General features: G+C 43.0%; 1 long non-coding RNA gene and 1 other non-coding gene across 3 annotated transcripts in view; both read right to left on the reverse strand.

The window, feature by feature from the left end:
* The window catches only part of LOC134203940 (uncharacterized), a 272,474-nt gene that overhangs the window by 79,724 nt on the left and 176,345 nt on the right, over window positions 1-16,405 (reverse strand). The gene's annotated exons all lie outside the window — the stretch shown is intronic.
* Trnaw-cca (transfer RNA tryptophan (anticodon CCA)) lies at window positions 16,097-16,168 on the reverse strand. Its single transcript has one exon. It is a non-coding gene; the product is annotated as a tRNA-Trp (tRNA).

Below are 16,405 nucleotides of genomic sequence, written 5' to 3' on the forward strand. Positions count from 1 at the left end.
TGGATAATACTTATTATGTAGTATACGAGTAAGGCAAAAACATTATTCATATGACACATTAAGAACAAGTTTTCAAGAGTAGAACTGCCTCAGATCTCTTATTCTTCCAAAAATATTATCAAATAAACTAAGCCAATCGAACCAACGAAAATATTGCTGCCTTACCAAAGCTGCTGGGCTATTGTTAAATTTTAACAAATTTGTTCTTCTGCACAAACATGAAAAAGCATAAAGTTGCCCATTTTGACATATTTAGATATACACAGCTACTAAGGAACAAAAGACTAAGAGAATGTTGCTCCACTCGAGTGCCTTCAATCGAGTGAGAGAGTTTAGTCCAATCATTATTTTTATCACTTTTGCGTTTTCTCGTAGTTATTACTTAGTTCTGCTTCTTTCTGTATAGGTGAGCGTCGTTAATACATGGAAGATGACTGAAAAAGGTTTATTCTAGAAGATGATACGACTGTTTGTATTTTATCTGTGTTGACTGCCCCCCCGATAGATGGACAACGTGCGCGGAAAAATATGTCTCCGATTAGCCGGAGATTGGTCAGTATTGATTTATTGACCTTAGTCGCATCATCACCATCGTCAGACATTAGTCATACACGCTATTCTATGGCCTCCGCCACCGTCGTCACGATTTCTTCCTTTCTGTTATATTTTTGTTGATGACGGTAACCTCGGTACGAAAGCACTGTCAATTGAAACAAGATTCGAGATTCTCGGAAATATTGTATTACTAACAACCCTGGACCTCACTAAACATATCGTTTTGTCTTTCGTGTATACTAAGTATACGTAAAGGCTATCGTTATCGTAACCTACGAGCTGGCACGCTGCCTCTCGGAGGCAATAAATCCATCAGTTGAAGTCATCAAGCAGATGTTCTTTATTCGTCTGGATCCTGGAGAAAGTTAACACAACGTAGGGTCGTCCCGCCCTGGACGAAACATTCAAAACACTCCAAAACCGAACTTTTGATAAAAGGCTCGGGGACCCATAGACATCCACCAATCGACTCAGCTCGACGAATTGAGGTGATGTCTGTATGTGTGTATGTATGTATGTGTGTGTGTGTACAAATGTAAGACACTGTTTTTGTACTTAACCTTATCCGATTTGCTTGCAATAGGTTGCATTCGACGCGAAATCCTTCCTAATTTTGTTAATAATTTTAGTAATTCGCTATTGAAAATTGGCCCAATCGGCCATTGCGTTCCGGAGTTATTAAAAAAACATTGATTTTTTCCACATTTTTCCCATGATTTGTTTTTTAAACTGCTGCAATGCATTCAAATGAACGCAAATAAATATGAATTGATGGAAATAACTGAATCTATCTCCCTAAAGTTCAATTTTGACCTCTCTTATGTGCTTCTCTTGTTACTCTTTTGTGTTTTCTTGTTTTATAATACACAAGAAATGCACCATCACCGCTAGGTAGATTATTCTGTTTTTTTTTATCGGATCACTTTTTTTCGGGGTTCATCGTTTTTTGTCTTGTTGGATACCCCAATCACTAAGACCATTTGTTAGATCTATTGTGAATGTGATATTTGCCCCATTTGATGTCGCTTGGTCAAGTTGAGTAATCATTACTATATGTAGAGCAACTGCAACACGTAGCAGCGTTATCCAAATGATTCCGATGAATTGTACTTACTACCGTATTGGGACTTATTCTCCAATTAGAACTTCGACTCAGGAGGCACGTTCCCCTAAATTAGGGAGATTTGTGCCGTCGCCTTCACTGGCCTTTCCCATTATTCCCATTTAGTGAAAAAGAAATGGAATTAGGTAGGAAAGGAGAATGGAACAGGTTTCTAGGGTAGAAGCCCTAGACCATCGGTTCTCAACCTGGGGTACATGTACCCCTGGGGGTACCTTCGCTGGCCCCAGGGGGTACCTTTGATAAAAATCTTTTCAATATACTCCTTTCAAGAGGCTCGAAAGCCTGCTTTCAAGAGGCTCGGAAACCTCCTTTCGAGAGGCTCGGAAGCCTCCTTTCAAGAGGCTCGGAAGCCTCCTTTCAAGAGGCTTGGAAGCCTCCTTTCAAGAGGCTTGAAGGCCTCCTTTCAAGAGGCTCGGAAGCCTCCTTTCATGAGGCTCGGAAGCCTCCACTCAAGAGGCTCGGAAGCCTCCACTCAAGGGGCTCGGAAGCCTCCTCTCAAGAGGCTCGGAAGCCTCCCATCAAGAGGCTCGGAAGCCTTCTCTCAAGAGGCTCGGAAGCCTCCTCTCAAGAGGCTCAGGAAGCCTCCTTTCAAGAGGCTCAGAGCCTCCTTTCAAGAGGCCTCGGAAGCCTCCTTTCAAGAGGCTCAGAAGCCTCCTTTCAAGAGGCTCAGAAGCCTCCTTTCAAGAGAGCTCTCAGAAGCCTCCTTTCAAGAGGCTCAAGCCTCCTTTCAAGAGGCTCAGGCCTCCTTTCAAGAGGCTCGGAAGCTTCCTTTCAAGAGGCTCAAGCCTTTTTCAAGAGGCTCAGAGCCTCCTTTCAAGAGGCTCAGAGCCTCCTTTCAAGAGGCCTCGGAAGCATTCTTTCAAAGGCTCAGGAAGCCTCCTTTCAAGAGGCTCAGGCTTCCTTTCAAGAGGCTCGGAAGCCTCCTTTCAAAAGGCTCAGGAAGCCTCCTTTCAAAGGCCTCAGAAGCCTCCTTTCAAGAGGCTCAGGAAGCCTCCTTTCAAGAGGCTCAGAAGCCTCCTTTCAAGAGGCTCAGAAGCCTCCCTTCAAGAGGCCTCAGAAGCCTCCTTTCAAGAGGCCTCAGAAGCTTCCTTCAAGAGGCCTGAAGCTTCCTTCAAGAACTCAGGAAGCCTCCTTTCAAGAGGCTCAGGAAGCCTCCTTTCAAGAGGCTCAAGCCTCCTTTCAAGAGGCTCAAGCCTCCTTTCAAGAGGCTCAGGCCTCCTTTCAAGAGGCTCAGGCCTCCTTTCAAGAGGCTCAGAGCCTCCTTTCAAGAGGCCTCAAGCCTCCTTCAAGAGGCTCAGAAGCCTCCTTTCAAGAGGCCTCGAAGCCTCCTTTCAAGAGGCTCAGAAGCCTCCTTTCAAGAGGCTCAGGCCTCCTTTCAAGAGGCTCGAAGCCTCCTTTCAAGAGGCTCAAGCCTTCTTTCAAGACGCTCGAAGCCTCCTTTCAAGAGGCTCGGAAGCCTCCTTTCAAGAGGCTCGGAAGCCTCCTTTCAAGAGGCTCGGAAGCCTCCTTTCAAGAGGCTCGGAAGCCTCCTTTCAAGAGGCTCGGAAGCCTCCTTTCAAGAGGCTCGGAAGCCTCCTGAAAAAAGAGGCTGAAAAGCGTCCTATCTTAATGCTTAGAAGCATGCGCAGAGACCCCTGTCAAGAAGCTTGGATTTCTTGTATCAAAGAGGCACGGAGTCCTACTTTCACGATGATTGGGAGCCTCGTTCCAGGTTGCTTGGAGGCCTCTTAAAATTCTCAAAGACTTGTAGGAATCTTTATCTATGAACTTAGTTTGAATTGCAAAATTTCGAGGAATAAAAAAAAAATTTAGACATGTCTCTGGAGAGCCATGTGTCCCGTTAGTTTTCTGGTCTGTTTATAATAATATATCTCATTTACAGCGAAAAAAAGGGGGTACCTCAATAAAAACATAAGTTCGAAGGGGTACCAGTCAAGAAAAAGGTTGAGAACCGCTCTAGACGAAGTCTTTTGAATGTTTTAAAGGCGGAGCACAAAGTAGACTAAAAAAAACAACGTGTTATCTAAATCCTTATAGGTGTGTGGGACTAGGAAATTGAAAACGTTGTCAAATAGAAGAGCAGAAGACGATACAACTGATGCATTTTGTGAAACGCAATATGCGTAGCATTTAAGCGATCATTTATAAGAGTTGCAAATCTGGCTTTGTACATCAAACGAAGTTCTTATCTGTTTGAAAATAAAAAGACTATATTGAAACAATATTAATTGAAAAATGCCTAAACAGTCAGAACAATTAATATATATATATATAGAAAAATAATGTGAACCAAATGGGCTTAGATTTATTTAAGTACTTAGTAAATATATTGTCTATAACTTATTCTTGTCTCAAAAAAGACTAGAAATCCAAAACGGTATCTATTGAAGAGCGTTTGAAACGAAGCATAAAATACACTGGTTAAATCGCCTAATGCGAATACATATGAGTTACTATTTACAGCAGCGGTTCTCAGCCTGGGGTACTTTCGCCGGGCCCGGGAGGTACCTCGGACAAAAATGCATAATGGCGGATGAATTACAATTTTTTTCAAAAGTTATTAATGAAGTTTTGATGGCACGGGAAATGCTGGGTAAAGCGTATCATTGGTACTTCGCGTACCTGAAGGAATAAAATAGACCCCATCTCGCGGTCCTTAGCCTCTTACCCAGCAACTCCTATCTCTACCTCCTCGTGATGCTGGCTGTGATACGCGCAACCTTAGGGAAGATCGGGTTACCAACCCCGGTGGGAACTATGGTCGTATGCTGCCAGGGAAGGGGGGGGGGGGATTGCTCCTCTCCGGAGGTCCAAATCTTACTGAGCATCTGTTCTTCATGTCAGGATCGGCTCACAACAGCGTCTGTTCTCCATGTTAGGTGCGGCTGATCATCGTCCGAGTGCCAGCGAGGGACTCTAAGTGAAACTGTGCACCATGGTCCACCGGATATAAGGAGGAATGGTCCTCCGGAAATTTAGGGAGTTTGGTGTCAGGCCTTGCATGCCAGCCTTTAAAAAATCATAAGCAACGAACAATCAACAAGAGAGTACGGACCGTCCTAGTCCTATCCAAGTCCAATCCAAGTCCAATCCAATTCCAATCCAAATCCAATCCAAATCCAATCCAAATCCAATCCAAATCCAATCCAAATCCAATCAAAATCCAATCCAGATTCAATCCAAATCCAATCCAAATCCAATCCAAATCCAATCCAAATCCAATCCAAATCCAATCCAAATCCAATCCAAATCCAATCCAAATCCAATCCAAATCCAATCCAAATCCAATCCAAATCAATCCAATCCAATCCAACCAATCCAAACCAATCCAATCCAAATCAATCCAAACCAACCAATCCAAATCAATCAATCCAAACCAATCCAATCCAAATCCAATCCAATCCAAAAATCCAACCAAATCCAATCCAAACCAACCAATCAAATCAATCCGAACCAATCCAAATCCAATCCAAACCAATCCAAATCCAATCCAAACCAATCCAAACCAATCCAAATCAATCCAAATCCAAACCAAATCCAATCAACCAAATCCAATCCAATCCAAACCAACCAAATCCAATCCAAATCCAACCAAACCAATCCAAACCAATCAAACCAATCCAAACCAATCCAAACCAACCAAATCCAATCCAAACCAATCCAAACCAATCCAAACCAATCCAAACCAATCCAAACCAATCCAAACCAATCCAAACCAATCCAAACCAATCCAAATCCAATCCAAACCAATCCAAACCAATCAAATCCAATCCAAACCAATCCAAACCAATCCAAACCAATCCAAACCAATCCAAACCAATCCAAACCAATCCAAACCAATCACAACCAATCCAAACCAATCCAAACCAATCCAAACCAATCCAAACCAATCCAACCAATCCAAACCAACCAAACCAATCCAAACCAATCCAAACCAATTAAACCAATCAAAATTCAATCCAAACCAATCCAAACCAATCCAAACCAACCAAACCAATCCAAACCAACCAAACCAATCCAAACCAATCCAAACCAACCAAACCAATCCAAACCAAATCCAATCCAAATCCAATCCAAATCCAATCCAAATCCAATCCAAATCCAATCCAAATCCAATCCAAATCCAATCCAAATCCAATCCAAATCTAATCCGAATCCAATCCAAATCCAATCCCATCCAAATCCAATCCCATACAAATCCAATCCAATCCAAATCCAATCCAAATCCAATCCAAATTTAATCCGAATCCAATCCAAATCCAATCCAAATCCAATCCAAATCCAATCCAAATCCAATCCCAATCCAATCCAAATCCAATCCAAATCCAATCCAAATCCAATCCAAATCCAATCCAAATCCAATCCAAATCCAATCCAAATCCAATCCAAATCCAATCCAAATCCAATCCAAATCAATACAAACCAATCCAAACCAATCCAAACCAATCCAAACCAATCCAAACCAATCCAAACCAATCAAACCAATCCAAACCAATCCAAACCAATCCAAACCAATCCAAACCAATCCAAACCAATCCAAACCAATCCAAACCAATCCAAACCAATCCAAACCAATCCAAACCAACCAAACCAATCCAAACCAACCAAACCAATCCAAACCAATCCAAACCAATCCAAACCAATCCAAACCAATCCAAACCAATCCAAACCAATCCAAACCAATCCAAACCAATCCAAACCAATCCAAACCAACCAAACCAATCCAAACCAATCCAACCAATCCAAACCAATCCAAACCAATCCAAACCAATCAAATCCAACCAAACCAACCAAACCAATCCAAACCAATCCAAACCAATCCAAACCAACCAAACCAATCCAAACCAATCCAAACCAATCCAAATCCAACCAAACCAACCAAACCAATCCAAACCAATCCAAACCAATCAAACCAATCCAAACCAATCCAAACCAACCAAACCAATCCAAACCAATCCAATCCAATCCAAATCCAATCCAAATCCAATCCAAATCCAATCCACATCCAATCCAAATCCAATCCAAATCCAATCCAAAACCAATCCAAATCCAATCCAAATCCAATCCAAATCCAATCCAAATCCAATCCAAGTCCTATCCAAGTCCAATCCAAGTCCAATCCAATTCCAATCCAAATCCAATCCAAATCCAATCCAAATCCAATCCAAATGCAATCCAAATCCAATCCAAATGCAATCCAAATCCAATCCGAATCCAATCCGAATCCAATCCAAATCCAATGATTTTGCGAACCACCAACAATTTTCCGACGGTCTTGTGAAATGCAAACCACAAACCATTTTCCGACGATCTTCGAGAAGCGTCTTGTGATTTCGCAAACCACAAATCATTTTCCGACGCTCTTTGAGACGCGTCTTGTGATTTTGCGAATCACAAACCACAACGAAACCATGATTTTGCAAACCATGAACCATTTTCCAACGGTCTTCGATACGCGCTTGTGATTTTGCAAACTACTCTTGAATGGAATCTGCCAAGCGGCGAGAAGCGTAGAAAAATGCTTCCAATTCTCTTGCAACGAAGCAACGGAGCTTTTCGGGAAAAAGCCTTCAAGTCTCTCAAAAGGAGGCTACCGAATCTGTAGGCTTCCGGGCCTCTTGGAAGGAGGCTTCCGGGCCTCTTGGAAGGAGGCTTCCGGGCCTCTTCGAAGGAGGCTTCCGGGCCTCTTGGAAAGGCTTCCGGGCCTCTTGAAAGGAGGCTTCCGGGCCTCTTGAAAAGAGGCTTCCAGGCCTCTTGAAAGGAGGCTTCCGGGCCTCTTGAAAGGAGGCTTCCGGGCCTCTCGAAAGGAGGCTTTCGAGCCTCTTGAATGGAATCTGCCAAGCTGCTTGGAAGGAGGCTTCCGAGAATCGTAGAGGGATGCTTCCAATTCTCTTGCAACGAAGCAATTGAGCTTTTCGCGAAAAAGCCTCCAAGTATCTCAAATGGGGGCTTCCGAATCTGTAGACTGTAGGTGTTATTTAAGAACCATATTCTTAACAGATTATTCAACATTCTGTTCCGATTAGGTAGATTGCGTAGAAGATTTTTAAAATTTGTTCATTTGAGGTTTTGTCCTTTTGATTTTTGTCCTACAGCCCTCCACTGTGCTGGTTGTGGAGGGCAGGACTCAAAACTTCATTATTTCATTGATTTAGTCTACATCTAAACAGATAACACTGAATCAGCAATTTGACGCCACAATACACGGTTCGAGGCCCCATTCCTCCATCCTCGTGATGGTCCTAAGCACCCGTCTCTCGAATACTCCGAGTGCTTGCAAGTTCTCCTCGAGCATTGTCCATGTTTCATGTCCATAGAAGACTACCGGTCTTTTCAGCGTATTGTACATGACACATTTGGTGCGGTGGCGAATCTTTTTTGACCGCAGTTTCTTCTGGAGCCCGTAGTAGGCCCGACTTCCACAGATGATGCGCCTTCGTATTTCACGACTAACGTTGTTGTCAGTCGTTAGCAAGGATCCAAGGTAGACGAATTCCTCTACCACCTCGAAGGTATCCACGTCTATCGAAACACTGCTTCCCAGGCGGGCCCTGTCGCGCTCGGTTCCGCCCACAAGCATGTACTTTGTCTTTGACGCATTCACCACCAGTCCAACTTTTGTTTCTTCGCGTTCCAGGCGGATGTACAGCTCTGCCATCCGAAATATAAATTGACTGGATCTGTTGTAAACCGTACCCCGGCTGTTACATCCGGCTCTCTGCATGACACCGCAATGTTGAACAACAGGCACGAAAGTCCATTACCTTGTCTTAGTCCCCGGCGCGATTCGAACGAACTGGAGTGTTCGCCCGAAGTCTTCACACAGTTTTCCACACCATCCACCGTTGATCAGTCTGGTAAGCTTCCCAGGGAAGCTGTTCTGGTCCATAATTTTCCATAGCTTTACGCGGTCTATACTGTCGTAGCCGCATTGAAATCAACAAACAAATGGTGCGTTGGGACCTGGTATTCACGGAATTTTTGAAGAATTTTCCGTACAGTAAAGATCTGGCCCGTTGTCGAGCGGCCGTCAACGAAGCCGGCTTGATAACTTCCCACGAACTCATTCACTAATGGTGACAGACGTCGGAAGATGATCTGGGATATCACTTTGTAGGCGGCATTAAGGATGGTGATCGCTCGAAAGTTCTCACACTCCACCTTGTCACCTTTCTTGTAGATGGGGCATATAACCCCTTCCTTCCACTCCTCCGGTAGCTGTTCAGTTTCCCAGATTCTAACTATCAGTTTGTGCAGGTAAGTGGCTAGCTTTTCCGGGGCCATCTTGATGAGCTCACTTACGATACCATCCTTACCAGCTGCTTTACTGGTCTTTAGCTGTTGGATGGCATCCTTAACTTCCCTCAAGGTGGGGGCTGGTTGGCTTCCATCGTCCGCTGAACTGACGTAGTCATCTCTTCCGCTGCCTTGACTTTCACTGCCTGTACTCTCAGCGCCATTCAAATGTTCCTCGTAGTGCTGCTTCCATCTTTCGATCACCACACGTTCGTCCGTCAAGATGCTCCCATCCTTATCCCGGCACATTTTGGCTCGCGGCACGAAGCCTTTGCGGGATGCGTTGAGCTTCTGGTAGAAATTGCGTGTTTCTTGAGAACGGCACAGCTATTCCATCTCCTCGCATTCCGCTTCTTCCAGGCGGCGTTTCTTCTCCTGAAAAAGGCGGGTCTGTTGTCTCCGCTTCCGTCTATAACGTTCCATGTTTGGTCGGGTACCTTGCTGCAGCGCGACCGCCCGCGCTGCGTCCTTCTCCTCCAGAATCTGTCAGCACTCTTCTTCGAAACAATCGTTCCGTCGACTTCGTCCCATATACCCGACGTTGTTCTCCGCTGGCTGCTTTGACTGTATTCCAACAGTCCTCTAGAGGGGCCCCATCGAGCTCACCCTCTTCCGGCAACGCTGCCTCGAGATGCTGCGCGTATAGAATGGCAACATCAGGTTGCTTTAGTCGCTCTAGGTCGTACCGCGGCGGTCGTTGGTACCGAACATTGTTGATGATGGATAGTTTTGGGCGCAGTTTAACCATCACCAGATAGTGGTCAGAGTCGATGTTGGCGCCGATGTTGCAGAAGTGCCGTCCATCAATCAGAACGTGATTTGTGATTCTGTCTGCAGTGGACAAGAGGCTGTGTTGGAAGTAGGTGCTGCGAATGGCCATATTCTTGGAGGCGGAAAAATCAATTAGTCGTAAACTCCTCCTCTTGGCCAACCTGAGCGTTCAAATCTCCTATGATGATTTTGACGTCGTAGCTTGGTCAGCTGTCGTACTCACATTCCAGCTGCGCGTAGAATGCGTCCTTACCATCAACAGTGCTTCCGAAATGTGGGCTATGGACTTTGATTATGGTGAAGTTGAAAAACCGGCCTTTGATCCTCAACCTGCACATTCTTTCATTGATCGGCCACCACCCGATCACGCGCCTTTGCATATCGCCCATCACTATGAAAGCTGTTCCCAGCTCGTGTGTGTTGCCGCAGCTCTGGTAGATGGTATGATTACCTCTAAACGTTCGCACCATTGATCCCTTCCAACAAACCTCCTGCAGCGCTACGATGCCGAATCCACGGTCCTTGAGCACATCGACGAGTATGCGTGTGCTCCCGATGAAGTTGAGAGATTTGCAGTTCCACGAACCGAGTTTCCAATCGCTAGTCCCTTTTCGTCGCAGTGGTCTTCGCCGATGGTTCCGGTCCGTACTCTCTTGTTGATTATTCGTTGCTTATGATTTTTTAAAGGCTGGCTTGCAGGGCCTGACACCAAACCCCCTAAATTTCCGGAGGACCGTTCCTCCTTATTTCCGGTGGACCATGGTGCACAGTGTCACTTAGAGTCCCTCGCTGGCACTCGGACGATGATCAGCCGCCCCTAACATGGAGAACAGACGCTGTTGTGAGCCGATCCTGACATGGAGAATAAGATTTGCACCTCCGGAGAGGAGCAAACTCCCCCTTCCCTGACAGCATACGACCATAGTTCCCAACGGGGTTGGTTACCCGATCTTCCCTAAGGTTGCTCGTATCCCGGCCAGCACCGCGGGGAGGTAGGGATAGGAGTTGCTGGGTAAGAGGCTAAGGACCGCGAGATGGGGTCTATTTTATTCCTTCAGGTACGCGAAGTACCAATGGTACGCTTTACCCAGCATTTGTCGTGCCTTTCAAAAGGATAAGTTTCTTTTTAAAATTCAGACAAGAACTCGATCATTTCGGTGATCAGAAGTGTTTGCGAGTAGGCTAAGAAGTTTTTCAGTATTTTAATTTGAATTTGGCTAGTTTGACTAATAGGTAAAGTGTGATTGGAGTGAATTATTCTGTATCTATTTTAATCAAATTTCTAAAATTAACAGTTAACGTAGCAGACGTCATTAGGACGTGTTTTTTGAATTCCGCGAACACCGAGTTAGTTAAGTGAAACGTACAAAAAGGTAAAACGAATTTTAATGTTTAATGTAAAGTTTTTTTTAATGAAACGAATTCGCGTTGGACTTTCCAGCGCATTGCGCTTTTTGGTACGGGCTGGAATTTGTGTATTCGACCGGAGTCGGGTACGGGAATACGTGTGGCGTCTACAGGGCCCGCCATTTCGTCCAACGGACATCGAGAGCTCGAGCGTGCGTTAAGGTCCGTCTGTAACGGTAGTTAAACGGAGGAGGAGTGGAGTCGCTCGTCTAAAAGCGAAAACTCGGCGGTCGCCAATCAACCGTCGAAGGTAAGATCCCCAAGCCAATTCCCGTGGATCATTCCCGAGAGTGCGGTCCCCGTACGTCGTCAATAATCGTACGCTGGACCGAACCCGAACTGACGGTTAGTAGTCTTCCTTTTAGTCCTCGCTCGGTGAACCGGAAAGGTACGCGAAGTCGGATCGTTAGGGAAAGGAAGCTACTAGCTTGAGGGAACGGTTATTCCGGACCACTCTCGATTCCGAAATCGGAAGCCTTCCGTCCAGCCGCCACTCCCTCCGCATCTTTAGTTTCGGCCATATCGCTCGAGCTCGACCTCCATCGCTGCTCGCCAATCTGCAGCATCTGCGGCAAAGCCAATCGGCCGCCATCGCCACAACCTGGTCGGAGGACATCGTCGCCATCTTCTCGGCGGAGTACTTCCAACGCATCAGTGCATCGAGAAGTAAAAACCTGCGCAGGTATGTGAGCTTATTATTTCATGGCCATGATTTAGCTCTTTTTCTCCATTCCGTACCGTTAAAAAATAGTCCAACCCGAATTAGAGAATAAATGTCGTCAAGTGATTTGAAGAAGTTAGCTTGAGTTTTTAGTTGTAAGGACTGTTCAGTTTATAAAGATGACACGTTGTATTGTCGATGTTTTTCAAACCATCAATCTTTTTAGAAATCTGTTTTGTTTCGTTGAATATATTATCTGACCTTCTAGACATGAAATCCAATTATCAACGAAACAATTCTAACTCAGAAATTTGAGATATTTATAACAATCTCAATTTGTTGGATTTTCAACAGCTAAAACCGTTTATATTCCGTTTTCGGGCTGCCACAGGCTCTAATGTTTCTGGATATCGACAAATCAATGACAGTGTGTTTCTTTCTGATCTTCTTGATGATTTTGTTGACATCCCGATTTACATTTTTTATTATAACTGTCAATTTAGCTTATAAAAAAATGTGTTGAGAAACTTATGTTTACGCGAAATTCGAGAAGCTTTGACAATAGGCGCCATTTTGTTGGATTTAAACTGTTTTACCTCTTTTCAAAAATTACAGTTGATTGACAGTGTATTATAATATACGATAAAGCAAATTCTATCAAAATTGACCAATCTGTCTGTTTTATATCGTCATGTAAAAGTGTCCTCTCAATAAACTGAACAGTCCTTATTGCGTTTCACTGGGCTGGGAAAATTCACTCCCATTGCGTTTGCCGTGGCTACAGTTTAAAGTTGGCTTCGAAAGTTGCTTTCCGTTCTATTTTCAGTGGGTTGAGCGAGTTCAGGTAGGTGGGAAGTGGGGAAAGAAATAAGCGTAAGTAATTTTGGAGCCAGCGACCGTTCGAGAGTCCCCAGAGGTAAAGGGTCTGTAAAAATCGGGCAAATAGGGAACACGACCGGTGGTCTCTCTTCGAGAGTGGCGCTTAAGCCACCGTGTTTTGAAATCACCTTGAAACAATTCGCGAACGGTTACAATATGAATTGGATTTGGATTGTATTGGACTTTATTCTATTTGCCCAAATATCGTATAATAAAAGAAGGCCATTGACCTCGTAAAGTTTGTTATTTTCTGATCATCCAATCATTACTAAGATTCTAATCTAAAAGCTGGTATAAATTTGTGGGACAAAATAGTTACAAAAGTATGAACCAAGACTTGTCTTTCGCGACCCACCTACGACCCTTCTAGAGGTCTGGCTGGACACACAGTTTGGGAATCCAAACCTGCCGGAAAAATGCAACAATAACTGTATTGACAACGGTTAAAAGAAAAAAAAAATATAAAAAATATAAAATATCAAAATTCCGAAGAAATTCGACGAATTCAAATTTTGCCGATCCTGCGTCCAAATCTCATTTTATGAATTACTACTTCAACTGACAAAATACTATGTTGCGTAACATTAAAACACGTGAAAATGATCTTCGGCATAAGACGATTTGTCCGTGAAAACAAAAACAATCCATGAACTATCTGTTGAAAGGGGGAATGTCGCAAGATGCGTCGTTCTACGTTGTTTCAGAAATAGTTCCACAAACTTTATTAATTATTCTAGGCCTACTAAGAACATTACCTTAGAATTACGGATTAATGTCTGAAGAGAAAGTTCCATGTTTTAAATATAAGTAACAAGAACTCTGTTACTTATATTTAAAACATGGAACTTTCTCTTCAGACATTAATCCGTAATTCTAAGGTAATGTTCTTAGTAGGCCTAGAATAATTAATAAAGTTTGTGGAACTATTTCTGAAACAACGTAGAACGACGCATTTCTAGAAAATTTTAGAATATTTTCAAAATAATCGATACTATAGATAAGTTGTTATCGATTAATCCGTTCCGATTAATCCGATTTCCGTTCAATGGTTGTTTCATTGCGCGTCTCAGACGATGCTATTTTTTGTTTATTTATGACAACATCGGTGTGAAGCTTAAGTCAGCGTGTGATTGACACAGTTCTGATCGTTTACATTTGTGGCAGAGTATGGATTGTATGGTATGGACTTGCATCTTTGGGTTTACGTTCTGGTGTTGCTAAATGGAAATGCAAGTGAATTCGCAATTATGTGAGACGATGCATAGTTCAGTCGTTTGGCCGAACAGTTCATATTGCCGAAAATGTAATACGGCCGTAAATGTCGTTTGGCCGAGAATGTAATTTGGCGGAACCGATCATACGACCGTAAACGGATCATATGAGACGTCTCATATCTCATTTCTCACTTCTCAGTCGTCTCCATTCATCAGGTAGGTGTTTATATGATGATACCGTTTTGTAAAAGTGGGCTCAGTGGTGTTGCAACGAAGAGTGAATATTCGGAATCTACATTTGTATGGTCTATAATTGGATCAATTAGGAGTGAAATAAATGGTTGAAAGATATTGAGTACAGTGCGGAATAAATAGGAGACTTTTTTTAAATTATCAATCAAAAACCTACGGCTCCCAAAGAATATAAATCCTTAGTTTTCTGTGCAGTGAGCTGGGTATCGGGTCCATATTAGTGATTTACCCTATATAAAGCAACAGAACTGCTGGGGAATAAAAGGAACACACAATTGAATGACAACTAAACGCACACTTCTCTCCTTGGCTGAACCACGCTACGATGATGCGATGTACGATCGAACATGATAATACCAATTATAACGTCCCTAGGAGCTGATCCAACTCGTTCGAATAGTGGAGACATCGCATATCTTCATGTTGATTATTCAGAATATCGAGATCTTAACTTGAGGACATTTTGGATTGTCATAGATATGCTAATAATACTATAAAGTGTCTATAATGGTGTTATGACGTCTCTAGGAGCTGATGCAGCTCATACGAATAGTGGGGGCATCGCATATCTTCATGTTGATTTTTTAGAACATCAAGAACACATTTCAAGGATAGTTTGGATGCGCTTGACCATCGTTGCACCCATAACTATTCATGTTCAAGATTGGTTCGAGTTTTGGCAGCTGATTTCATTCTTGGGAACCTGGAATCGTTCGATTTGTTTCTAAAGAAACCAACAAATGTTTTGGATTTCCACGGAAAAAAACTCTTCTAAACATGAATGAGAGATTCATCTTGCATTTCAATATTTTAATATTTTTTATTCAGATTACATTTAAACAGATAACACTGAATCAACAATTAGACGCCACAATACACGGTTCGAGCTACACTTGCTCGTCGCTTTGTTTAATAATAAGGAATTAAACAATTATGTTTTAAATGTTACAAATTTGCATCGGCTTAACAGATTTTGTACACCCGTAAAAAATATCGGCGGTGCACATCTAAAGCCTGTCCACGTTAAATTTCGGACACCCATCTTCCAACGCGATTTTTAAATATTTTTCTAAACCTCTGACACGATCCATTTACATGACAACTCAATCTCTTCGCTAAACTGCTGATTACAGCATGTTTTTGCTCTCGTTCAAATTGATGAAATGGCGACAAATCAATTGAACATTATCTAACTGTCCGAAATTTAACGTGGACAGGCTTTAGCCAAGTCGTAAGTTTTTTCTCAGTGTATTCATTATGATTGTCACATAAGTAATGCAATGAATAAATAAGCATAACAAAGTCTCATATAAAATTAAATAATTGTGGTAATACTAATAGAACAAGAAATTGAAAAGCAAGCCGAGTTGTCGTTGAAAAGTAAAAGAAGCATCAAGGAAGTAGAATGAAAAGACTTTATTTTTACTAAATTTAGTAAAGGTTAGAAATAATAATTGATTTTCGACCAGAATTAAACATGACATGATAGCAAAAATCTCCCTCCATCACGAGTAATTTGTTCCACATCCAAACCAATCGATGTTCAAATAGCATGTATGTTTTTCAATTAGTCCTCTTTAATTCGCTCTCGTCACAGTTTTGAACAGTTTGGTACATATTTGCATCCTTCATCTGATGGCTCTTGATCAGCAAACAAAAAAAATCTTACACCTGTCAAATTCCATCATCTTTCCATTCTCGCTTCGCACCAGCACTATACCAGCGATCTATCTAAGCTTGCTTGTCACCAATCACCATCACATCACAGACACGGATTAACCTGTCCCCGACCGGGCGTTCCGCTTCGGTATGCCCCCTGACAATGTGGCAACATTTATTAGGACTAGCTGGCAGGGACTAACGAATATGTTTTTAACGGTTTGAATGATGAATGAAAATGGTTCCATCTTCTAAGAAATGGGCAAAAAAAACTTAGTTTGACCCCGACGTGATTTGAACACGCAACCTTCTGATCTGGAGTCAGACGCGCTACCGTTGCGCCACGGAGTCAGTTGCGAAATGTTGGTTTGCTCTTCAAACTTATTCCTGTGCCGCATCATAGCGCGCTGACGCGCCATAAAGCTCAATTGCCGCTACTCACTATCTAATCGCGCTCAAGCACAGGCGTCCCGCCTCCATCAAATACCTAAGTACCTCCCGTTCGATCACACTTGACTGCGTTCTGTGTTTTTTTTCCCCTCGAACCAACCAACAACAAATTCATTAAATTATCGTTTGCTCTTTTCT

Source organism: Armigeres subalbatus, chromosome 1 (assembly GCF_024139115.2).
Source record: "Armigeres subalbatus isolate Guangzhou_Male chromosome 1, GZ_Asu_2, whole genome shotgun sequence".
NCBI lineage: Eukaryota > Metazoa > Arthropoda > Insecta > Diptera > Culicidae > Armigeres > Armigeres subalbatus.